The sequence below is a fragment of the Vanessa tameamea genome, chromosome 16 (assembly GCF_037043105.1).
Source record: "Vanessa tameamea isolate UH-Manoa-2023 chromosome 16, ilVanTame1 primary haplotype, whole genome shotgun sequence".
NCBI classification, from domain to species: Eukaryota; Metazoa; Arthropoda; class Insecta; order Lepidoptera; family Nymphalidae; genus Vanessa; species Vanessa tameamea.
In genome coordinates, this window is record NC_087324.1 from 2,546,204 (window position 1) to 2,558,857 (window position 12,654).

Sequence of the window (12,654 nt, forward strand, 5' to 3'; positions counted from 1 at the left end):
ACGAGCATGGGAAATGGTATACCTAATGTTAAGTGGTCACCACCGTCCATAGGCAATGGCACTGTAAGAAATATTAACCATTCCTTACATCGCCAATACGCCATCAACCTTGGGAAATAAGATGATATGTCCCCTGTGCCTGTAGTTAGCAGTGGGAAATTTAAAATGGGAATTATACATTTAAACATTCCTTTTAAATCATTATGTTAATTGATGAAAACCGTATTAAAATGCGTTGTTAAGTTCAAAAGATCTAAGAGTACGAACGGTGAGAAGGGACATTGTTTAATGTTTTGTAGAGATTATAATACTAAATAAAAATTGGCGTTACATTGGAACCCCACCCTCGAGGCGAACACATATAATACCCACCAGACCAATTGATCTTGTAAGAACATTTTTCGTTTTCCGTATAAATTTCAAGACTTTAATTTCGTGTACGTTTTGCTTTTAATCTCGGAATAAAACCTTATAATCTGTATGAAGGAAAGGGTAGGTTTATTTGTTGAGAGATAAATAAATATTTCTTAATATTAATAAGTATTTCTGATTTTGTATTCAAATGTAATTTATTTACATAATAAATATCAATATTAAGGCCTTATTTAGTATGTATTTTAATATATTGATTTGATATATGCGATTCATTTATTTATGTGTACGTTATCAACAGCGTAACATATCATTTTAACAATAATATATGTATATGAGTATCGGTATAACTTAATCCAAAAGGTTTACACTAATTAAAAATTACGCATTTTAATACGATGCTAATGACCAAGAACTATGTCGAACTAACTATATAACGGTTAAAATAAAACTAAGTATGTAATTGTATGTGTATGTAATATTCTTGTGTATGTAATATTCTTGTGTATGTATTACATATATATATGGTATGAGAATTTAAAGATGATTTCGCTAACCAATTTTGATTCTCGTTTCGTTTGGTTCGATTTTATTGTTTTTGTTAAAAATGTTTTACTGGATTTTTAAATTTACATCATTTGCTCATTATACTAAGTGGGTGTTTATTTATTTATGTTATTTATTATTATAACATAATTAGGTTATAAAGATTATGCAACCAATTCGGAGAAAATAGACAGAGACAAAAAAACAAACAGATAAACACTACAGCGATCGCACAAATGTTGTCTTTTTAATGTGCAACTAACGGAGCGAACTAATACGAGAAAATTAAAATAAGGCACGGTCGCAAATATCCGACGCGATAAAAATATTCATAATGAAAAATATTACAAATAACAATACTCGAATGCTGCCTGATCATATTTTATTTACGTGAACATCTTATCTCTGAGCTTTCCACCAATGTGTCAGTGATTCCGTAAAAAGGGACGGAAGTGTGTAACAGGAAGCCGAAAAAGCGCGCGCTATTTGGTTTGACCAATAAGTGCGCGGTAATAGTACCGTCAGATGGCACCAAACACTTTTCCAAGAGGATATAATGTTGATGTTTCTTTTAGATATTTGCGACAACTATAACAATATACAATTTGGCAAATAATTCTTATTTAATATTACATATTACGTAGTAGTGTTCGTTTCCGTAAATAAAACGTTATGCTTATCTCAAAAACGTTAATCTCCAGACAAGATTATAAATCTTACAAGAAGAATGAATTCAAAGCTAAGTTCAATACATAATTTTGATATCACCTTTGTTTATTTGCTAGTATTTGTAGTTTGTATTTGAATGTGATAACATTTTTCAAGGTTGAATTTGGGTGCAACGTTTTTCTTTAAAACGTTAAAAATGAAACGTTTCTAACGCTAAGAAATCATATATGTCTTGGCACAAGGTCACAACAATTAAATTTATAGTTACAGACATTAATATTTTATGAGCTCCTTGAAATTTCCCATTCATTTAAAATCCAGCGTAACTGTTTATAATCAACAAGATTTTAAAATAAAACCTGTCTGGTCTTTCAATGGCATTATACGGAGGTAAAGATAAACACTCGGCTTCAGATCAACTGTACAATGTTTTTTACGAGAGAATACATATACATTATAGTAGGGCTACGTGCTAGCCCGTGTGGGTAGGTACCACAGGCGTATTCTATCGCCAAGCAGCTTAATATTTTAGTATTGCTATGATCAGGTTTACATTTAATTCAATACTGTAACATGACGATTCAAATGTACTTATATGAGTTTACTTGAGTAAATAATATCTTGATTTAATTTCATTTGTTTGAAACGTGCATAAGTCAGTGTAACTACAGACACATAACATCCTGGATCTAAAGGTTGGTAGCGCGTGTAAGGAAAGGTTAAAAAAATTACGACGCCAATGTGTATGGGCAGGTATGACCACATACCACCAGATGCCATTTGGCATTCCTTCTCCCTATGATATCAAAAAAATGAGAAAAAGAAGCTATGCTTAGTCAATATTGCATATTAATTTCAAAGTGTTCTAAAGCGACATTTCAAACAAATAAACATTAGAAATCATATTATACATATCAGAATACGAATATACATAATGATGTAATGTCCAGAAAAAAGATTGAGCTCAAAAAAGTATTAACTTAATATAGAAGTACGAGATGAAATTAATAATAAAAGAAAACATCTTTGACTCCTCGAGCTATATTTCTAAACCAATAAAAAACTCAATAATTTAACTACGGCGTCAAGAAACAGGTTAATGCCTTTGTTGACTTCTATATCTTGATAAATGTTGACTATATTATTAGTAATTTATAACATTATACTACTATATTATTGTATTAAAAAATTAATATATTATCTCCAGTATCACTTGTAGACGGGCCAGTCTCATTCGGACCATCGCTGTGAATACACGACGCGCTTCGCAGTCTTTTCCTTCCCGCGAAAATACGTATGTTGCGAAAATTTTAAAAAAGGAACTTTTGTGTTGCGTTTTTTTTTTTCATTTGAACTGCATTAAGTTCGGGATTGTTTTGTGATTGCAATTTTATGAATAAAAACTTTTTGGTGAGTAATATTTTAAAATTTTATTTTATTTCAATAAATATCTTTGAACTCTAAATGAATTTTAGAAAATTAAACGACAATTTTATATAGAGAGGAAAATATTTATGAAAATGAAAAATGTATATTCATAAGAAAACATTATTAGGTACTATTCTAATTCTAGAAAGAGGTTTCGTCTCGCAAAAGATTAGAACTATAATTATATAGGAAATATCTTTTTTACTAGTAAATTCTTCAAGTAAATAATTTGATAATAACAAAGACAATAATAAATTATTTTCGTGAGACATTGTGGGCTACAGATTATCTTATCATTTAATGGTCTTTTTTTTCATACATTTTATGGACTGGGATAATATTTGAAGTCTTATTTTCCTTTACATTTAAGAAACAATGAATAACTTTTATAACCAAACGGTAAGAAATTTTGACAAAAGGAGCCATTTCGGTAGGGTTCAAAATACAGGTATTATTTATGTATACACAAATGATTTAATAACTAAATCTTACGATTTTAAGGTAAATTGTTAAATGTAACCAACCCGATAACAGAAAACTATGTTTATAGTTATTATTGCAGCAACATTCATAGAGTAACAATATCAGGACAATGATTATTAGTGTAAAGAAATTTCATGGCACCTTTTTGCTTCATAATATTGCTTTGCTCTTTCAAAACTCGATCGATTTTTCTGTGGATTGGTCTGCAAAACACGATCCATTATGCAATTTTTTGGTGTTCTTTTTTGTATCTTCTTTGTCCTAATCTTGGCTAACCACAATATGATTCTTTATTACTAGACTGAATATTGAAACATTTGATAAAGATTTATATTACCATCGGGACATAGTTCTGCTATTCTAAATTTAATAAACCGTTAATCGTAACAGTAGCAAAACTTTGTGCATTAATTTCAGCTAACTCGGCTTAATCAGCTCAAATGATTTAAAATTCAGTTGCAGAATTTGATCTACACTTACTAACTGTTGAAGTTAACGAATGCATATGTACTATATGGTATATAAACTCAGAATGAAACTATAAATCACAGTATGAAATAATATAATATTTTTCTTTCTTGTTGAAAGTCTAATCCTTCTCTTTAAGAGGAGATCACTTTATCCAATGGTGGGACTTTAACAGCTGCGTCTAATCGTAAAGAAATATAAAAATGTTTTTCTTAAATAACGTCATGAAACCTAAAAGTCACGCTGACGAATCGTTTTTATTTATATCGTATTGTACAGACCAGCTTAAAATATCTAAGGCGTGATCGAAGTCACTATTGAAATAGTTTTATATTATTTATCGCATTCAATGAAATCGTAAGTCTAAATCGACCCTTGGCTTTTGACTGTTTTATCGCTGGTACTTGTTTCATATCGACGACATTAGTTTTTAGTAATACGTTCCATTTGACGCTATTGTAATCTATAATAAATACATTTTGCTAACTTATTAAATAAAATGATTATTTATGATATTACTAGCGACCCGCCCCGGCTTCGGACGGGCGCAATGCTCACTATATACTACGGAATGCCTTACAACGTTCACAGAAAAAAAAACGCATCAAAATCCCTTGTGTAATTTTAATGATCTAAGCATACATAAGGACAGACAGCGCTAAGCGACTTTGTTTTATACTATGCAATGATGATGATTAAAAAAATTATTTTTATTATATTCGATTTTTTAAATTTTATATTTATTTTTTAATCTGTTATTTTAAAACTAAACTACAAAAGTAGTAATACTCTTTGTAGATAGGCATATGCTATCGAATTTTTCTAGACATATCGGAGACAATATATAATACAAAATCTTTGAATGTAGTATGTTATTTTAGCATCTTGGTTTCGAAGGCGTCTGGATCGACAACTCTCTGTTCGACTTCAGCATATTAAACGTTACCGCAACATGTCAGCATACGAGTACTTTAAAGCCTATGTCCGTAAAAACATTGTATAATATGTTATTGATATATTAATCGGATTCGTTTTAACGTTAATCAGTAGAAGAAAAACAAACAAAATATGCATTTACGTATTTTTATGAATACACGAAATTAAATACGGTTTGGTTTCTAGATACATATACAGCTAAACAACAATACAATCATTGAAATATATCAGTAAAAATATACTTATGTGTATGGTACACACCCAAACGGAACCTGCAGGAAGTTCCACCACCAATAATAGTTATATATTTGTAAAACAATAGCATAAAATAAAGTCGCTTTCCGCTGTCTGTTCGCTAAGATCTTTAAAATTAGGCAACGAATTTTAATGCAGTTTCCATCAATAAATAAATCTAGAGGAAGGTTTATTTGACAATTCATATTATAGTTTAAAAAAAAGACTAGAATTTCGACTTTCCTACCCGTAAAAAGAACAACTTCTCTTTTTATGTTTGTTCTTTTATCTAATACTTATATATAGACCGATATTACAAATTTATGACGCCGGAACAGTTAGCCAGTTTATTATCTATGCTTATACATACTTAGATACAAATAATATAGATAAAATTAGGAATTCATATCATAGCAACATTATTTGCCTTTCATTACGCGGCTATTTCATTATATTTGATTTCAAAATGCTTTACAAACATTTTAATAACAAATTTTTGGTGAATAAATGATCCGGAATAAACGTAGGCAAATTTTTAAATTACATATTATAGTAAAATTTTGCAACGGAAATTTAATTGGAAATATCTAATCATAATAATATTACATACGATAAATCGATAACCAAAGGCTTGATAAAGCCTAAAGGTTTAAGCCTACATAAATAAAATAGTTAATAATTCCACTGTAATCCGCATCTGTGGCGCTGATAGATGAATAGAGAGACAGGACCACAATAAGAAAATCCAATATTTTAAAATTAAATTTTAAGCTCTGCACAGAAAATCGCAAACTTCATAGACCGCTAAAATTTCAGTCTTTGCCGTTGAAATATATTTAAATTGATAAACAAGATTTATTTATTTTGAATTCGTAAGATCTCGGAAGCTGAGCATATTCCATCGCTTTGTATTTAAAATCATTTGAAAATAATCTCGAGTGAATAAATTTCTGAATTGTTTAACTATATTTTATAAAATACACGTTTCCTTGTTTTCAAGTGAATTTTCATATAACTTAGGAATTATATTGAAAGACATAATTATTTATCGTTTCAATATTAAAATACGTAATAATCAAGTCCAACGGTTTGTATTATTTCCAAAGCGGAATATGTTTTATTTTTTGTATAAATGAACGCAATGTTTATATGCTTCAATGACGTAGCTGGTACAAAACAAGATCATATTAATATGATGTTTCACATTTGATTGACTGGTAAAATTATTGGACTACTTACTCTCAAATTTAATTCAATCTTAATTCCAAATTTGAAAACGATAGAATTGATCTCCATTTTCCATAATGAGTTGTCATTTTTTTTTATCATAATCAATGAGTTGTGTCATTTGTTAAGTCAAAAACATGGTCAATATGTTATGTATATACATGTTATATATACATAAAAATAATGAAATTAAAACAAATAGACACATTGAAATAAATATGATATATTACATTAGCAAATAAAAAACTTGTCCTTTAGTTATTATAATTATTTCATGAAGCATTAAAGTTACATGAAATAAATATGTGCCAATTCTTATCGTGATCGGCCTAGAAGTATATTAATCACAAACAGACGTAGCAACATTAATTTATATATACTTAGTGGTAAGGCTTTTTTCAGGTCCGTCTGGGTACGTACCACCTACTCCTCATATACTACCCCCAAACAGAAATACTTAGTATAGTTGTGTTCCGGTTTGAAAGGTGAATTAAGGGTGAAACCAGTGTAACAGCAAACACAAGGGCCGCAAGATCTTCGATCCCAAAGTAGGCGGCGCCTTAATATAATGTAAAGGAGGGTAATATTGCTTACAGCGACGGCGACCACAAAGCATTAGGAGGCCCATTTGCCCGTCCGTCTACCTAATATATAATATATATCATAATCATATGTGTCAATGGCACAGATACGTACCATTTTATATACATTAATAATTGGAAAATATAATATAAAGTATATGTAATTTTCAATTATAATTATGATAAATTTTCAACTAAACACTAGTAGGAATATAGGGACTATATAGGGACGTACTATATATTCACATATAATACGTTCCTATATATTATATATGAAAATATAAAATCTATTATAAGTGGTATTATTGTATACCATTATGTTAATTATATGCAAGTAAATATTATGCTAAGTGTCATGTCATTGTTACATGTTTGTCTAAAATAAAAATAAAAAAAACGTTTCACTGAAAACGCAAAGGTCATTATAAAGTTATGAATAGAATCATATTTAAGTGTGTTCATAATTTAACTGGAAAAGACAATTTTCTTATGACGAATATGCGTCGTTTATAATTTTTCGACAGCCTCCAATCTTTGCTAGATTTATTGTAAACGAATGGTCCTTAAAATTATCCGGTAACATACGTAAATAACTGTGATAATATTTGTCTATTATTAAAGTAGTACGGAAATTTTATTTGACCTTGAAACTAAATCCATTTAGCACTATCCGAGATTAGTCCGAATGTATTTGTAAATAGAATATTTTATCATGTAATATTGTAAATACTATAACGTAATATTAAATAGACATTTAAATCTGTTGGAATCTAAACATAAGCATATGTTGGTAGTTGAACGAGTTTTTAATGAATCGCCGACGAAGCGAAAATTTAGATCCATGTGAGTTTAATTACAGACACGTGGCATTCATTTAGAATTTAAAAAAAAGCATTTATTTGAATATTCCACCTTCATGTACGACAAAGGTGATAGCTGACAAAGCAAATAATCTTTCAGTTCGTGAAATACAAAGAAAAATGAATTGTAATCCAAAGATTTTTTTTTAATAAAAATACAGATGAATACCTCTGAAAATTTACCTTATTGTTAATAATCACCATCGATCACACTCATTTGCATAAACTAATCTGCTCTAATCCTTACACTAAAATATTGTATTTTTAGTTCATATAGATCCACCTATCGCAGCCAGCCCGTTCGGCTAGTAAAAACACGTTAAGCAAACTGAGTTCAAATCCGATCAAACACCAGTGAATTTTCAGGCGTTTATAATTCATTCCCTCCCTGGCGGTATAGAAAAACATTTTGAGAATTACTTGGTTTGGCTTATTTTGTCTCCTGCGTGTGTTAGATGTGGAGTTCACTGGCGCTGAGTGTACCGGAAAACCCACTAAAAAGTCAGCATTAATCTCTCGGCTCGGGGGGAGCGGAGGGGTTATTGGTACAATGGAATCACTTACGTACACACCCGTGACGTTCCAATGGTTCGACTGCCTATGCGGGCTTACAATCTGCAAGGGGTTTCTGGAGTACAGAGAAACCCTAGTCCCTGCGTCGAGTTTTTTATTCAACCATAAAATCAGTACCAACTAAATACAAAGGACAGAAGAATAACTGGTTAGATGGTGGTACGTACCCAGATGCGCTTGTACAAAATCTTTCACCGTTAATTCGAATAAAATATAAAGTTGATTTTCACTCGTACCTACTCGTACACGCCGATGTAACTATGTCGTAAATACGTGACATCATTTGCAGCTTATCTCTGATATATTAAAGTGCTCTATTTGATCGATATATTTCGGGATAAAGACGTAAGCCTTTGATGCAATTTGAAATTAGTTTCATATCAGCTTGCGATTTTGTACTTGTCACATTTTTAACGATACGATTGAAACTATTTATCTTTTGAGTACCTATAAAAATATGACAATGCAACATTGGTAAATAACTTACGTATATAAATTGGAATTGGGAAGGAAGCTGCATAGCATTGTGTCAACTGTACTGGTGTCAACGGTGGTCATTGTTATGGGCTTTAGTTTTAAAACTAAAACCCGTACAATAAATTCCATTACGTTTTCATTCTATTCTGAACAATACAAGCAAGCTATATTTATATTTATTTAAAATATGCGAATATTATCTATATCTAATACATATATGTAACTGGAAAAGATGATAAGTCTCTTTTGATAATTCTTTATAAAATATTCCTTTGAATTATTAGATCCTGCTTCAAATGAAAACTGAACCATTTCATTGTCAATATGGACACTGTTGTAAAAATATCGTTCTGTACTTTCTGGAATAAATGACAGAGCAATTTCGAGAGTCGAATTGGGTGCGGGGTCATATAATATATCGCAATTACAGTAATTATTTTTTAGAATAATATTACTGATGTAATTTTTTTTTATAATGAGTAGGAAAATGGGCCACCTGGTGGTAAGTGGTTACCATCGCTCATAAACATAGGCGTCGTAAGAAATATTAACCAGTCCTTAAACATCAATGCGCCACCATCCTTTGGAACTAATATTTTATGTCTCCTGTGTATATTGTTAGACTGGCTCACTAACCTTCCAAACCGGATTAAAATGATAATGAGTACTTCTAATTGAAGATAGAAAACGGCAAACGAGCAGGAGACTCATCTAATGGAAAGTGACTACCACCACCCATGAACATCTATATATATAATTGGGATCAAATATAATTGTGGTTACGTATCAAGAAATACCCAATAACAGTTTGGAGTCAAGAGTTAATAATTTATTCCTATGTTTCAGTACGCATGTAACATCTGATCCTGAAGGCAAAGGTATCTGCTTCTTGTTTTTTCAATGAAATTACTGAAAAGCAATAACGTCATACTCGAAACGTCTAGATATACTTTTAGATATTTAAAGTTTTTGTACCAGTCTTCAGCTAGCAACTCCAATGTTATGTGAGCTTGGATTTCTCTTGGAAAAAACTTGACTCTTGGATTTCCCGACTTTTGGTATAATGCGATCTTTTATATGTTATAAAGATTGTTTTTATGTAGAAAGTTATCTCCGGAAGCAATGACCCAATTCTAAAAATGTTTAGACTAGAGAGTTATATTATTGCTGTACGCTAAAGAGTAAATTATAGTTATATATATATCTCTAGTAGCAATACAAAAGGGCTTTTTTCATTATTGATGCTCTAATTTTGATTACTGGAGTTAGAGCAGTGATTACAGGGAATCTAGTGTCACTGATTGTACACAGGGTCGGGCCCTTTAGACTACAGTTGGAAGACATTGAAAAATTGTCAGTCAGGGCGTTAAGGGCAGACGTTTTTTAATACTTCGTGTGAATTGGTCCTATATTAGACGTTAGATAATCGAAATAATTCACAGCTGTGTAATTTGGTTGTGTATAATTTAATTAGAGAGACTTAAGAAACTCGTTAATCTTCACAAAGGGTATGTAATTGCACTTTGTTCGATTATCTATTCTGTCTTCCAATTCGAATATAGACTTAGCAAGCTGTTAATCAATCCTCCTCTCAACAATGCTAGATACTATTTGATGTTTATGTTGTAACGTCGGTCAAACATGCAAATCTATCTTATGTTAGTTCCACCCAAATGTGAGATGTTTATTTGCAACTAATTTAACAATGCATAAATAATTATAAAATCTATAATAAATTTACGAACAGTAAAAAGACATTCAAAGTTACCCCTACCATTTTCATCGTCAAGTTGAAATTTTCCAAAAAATCTTTCGTATCAGATGCTTACAACGTTACGATGTAATTCATAAATATTTGTAACGTGATTCAGATAACTAGATTTAGTCGTTTTGATAGTGCATTGATAGTCAGACATAATAAACGATTTATGTATTATATCATACACTAGCTGAACCTTCGGCTATACCCGCGCGAAATTTACAAAACACAAGTTTTTTTGTTTCCAGCACGAAAATCTCGTAACCAATAGCGTGTGTACGGATTCTTTTCTCATTCATCGCTTTTAATTTAAAATCAAATAAAAGCATATAAAGAAACGCTTAGCCTTTAATTATTCCCGGAGACCTACATTTTGTTAATTAAAAAGTTCTAAATTCATTCGATTCATTCAATCTACTAATTAGCAATTGTAAATTAGAATTGCTAATTAGTAGATTTTCTGGTACTACATACACTTGAAACCATAGTAACGCCGTTTGCTGATTAAAAGGTAGCAACATGATTACACTTACTGTCCACTTTAACGCAACTTGAGTCGTACCCTTATATTAATGAACAATAAAATTGTTCCACATTTGTGTAAATAATAACGGCACAGTTGTAGTATTCAATAAGTAATTGTATAAGTCGCCGATATACATGTGTACGCAGCTTAATGTTATGAAATTTAAATTTGGAGCAAAAAACAATGTAACCCAAATCACGGAGTTAAATGTCTGTGGTATCTGTGGGGAAAATAATTAATAAAAAAACGGCTTACGTAAATGAAGATTATGTACCTAGTTCTAAATTTAAATTTTTAGTTGAGATAATATTAATTTGGGAAATAAGAACTTTTTTCTTTGTTAAATATTTAGTATCAGTGGAGGATATAGGCCGAGATACACTATCTTTGTTAAGTACGTACGTCTCTCTCCGGTCGAGTCGGGTTGCTGTTTGCGCAAATATTTACGTGTGTAATACAATATCTAAGTAACGATATAATGATTAGTCTCCGTTGAAAGTTGCCATCATGTCTAAAATCAGAAAATATTATCTTTACTAATATTATAAATGCGAAATTAACTCTGTCTGTGTGTCTGTTTCTTATTGCCAAACTATTAAGTAGAATCTATTGAAACTTGTTATGATGCTCTAACCTCCAAGGCTTACTTTTTTATGCCATAAGACATCAGGTTAATTATTGGTTTTATTATTAATTATTTTTGATTGAAAGTATTTTTTAATTAATAAGGTGATAATATTAAACCTTAGTTAACTGAGGATTAAATAATAAAAAGGAAACTCACGAAGACAATCAATATATGCTTTAGAAATTATCGATATTTTGGGATTCTAACTATAATATTTGCTAGCATTCCTGCCGTTTACTGTCATGTCGTACGTGTAGGTCGTACCATCAAGGCGCCCGAATAGATGTATCACTTAAAACACATCCATTTGTATTCGGTAGCCGCGACAATATTGACTTTCAAATACCGATAATCAATCCAATCTATAATATATACATTGAGAAATAGTTATCCGCGAACAATATAAAAAATACCGCCTTTCATCAGCTGAAATAATATCACTTTTCCATGAATAAAGATTATGCGATATGGCGTACGGTTTTCTATACAAAATAAACTCACCTTTTATAACTTCGGTATAAAAAAACTATATTATTTTGCCTATTTTGAGTGTAATTTATTTTGAAAAGTAATATTAAAATAGTACATATATTTTATAGTAAATTATAAAACAATTTATTTGTATTCATTAGTAGTGTCAACCGAATAGGCTCTAGATACTGAAATCCTATTTTCCCTCTGAATTTTGACATTGAAGTTTCATTTTATTTAAAATAGGTATACCGAATATACCACCAAAGTCACCAATTGTAGATACTTGTATCCTTATCCTTGTATGAAATATTAATAATCAATTATAACCAATGCTACTGTGGTTCTGTAGCCACACTGGCTCACTTTAAATAAGTCTGTACTTTATTCGATTAGGCTTTTACAAGCACTTTTGA

At 30.6% G+C, this 12,654-nt stretch overlaps 1 protein-coding gene across 2 annotated transcripts in view; it reads left to right on the forward strand.

The window, feature by feature from the left end:
* The first annotated feature begins 2,811 nt into the window (after positions 1–2,811).
* Positions 2,812–12,654, forward strand: part of LOC113393943 (prolactin-releasing peptide receptor-like) — a 639,527-nt gene continuing 629,684 nt past the window's right edge. For both annotated transcript variants that reach the window (XM_064217318.1, XM_026631065.2), the window contains exon 1: positions 2,812–2,997. The gene's annotated coding sequence lies outside the window, so the exon portion shown is untranslated. The remainder of the gene's footprint in view (positions 2,998–12,654) is intronic.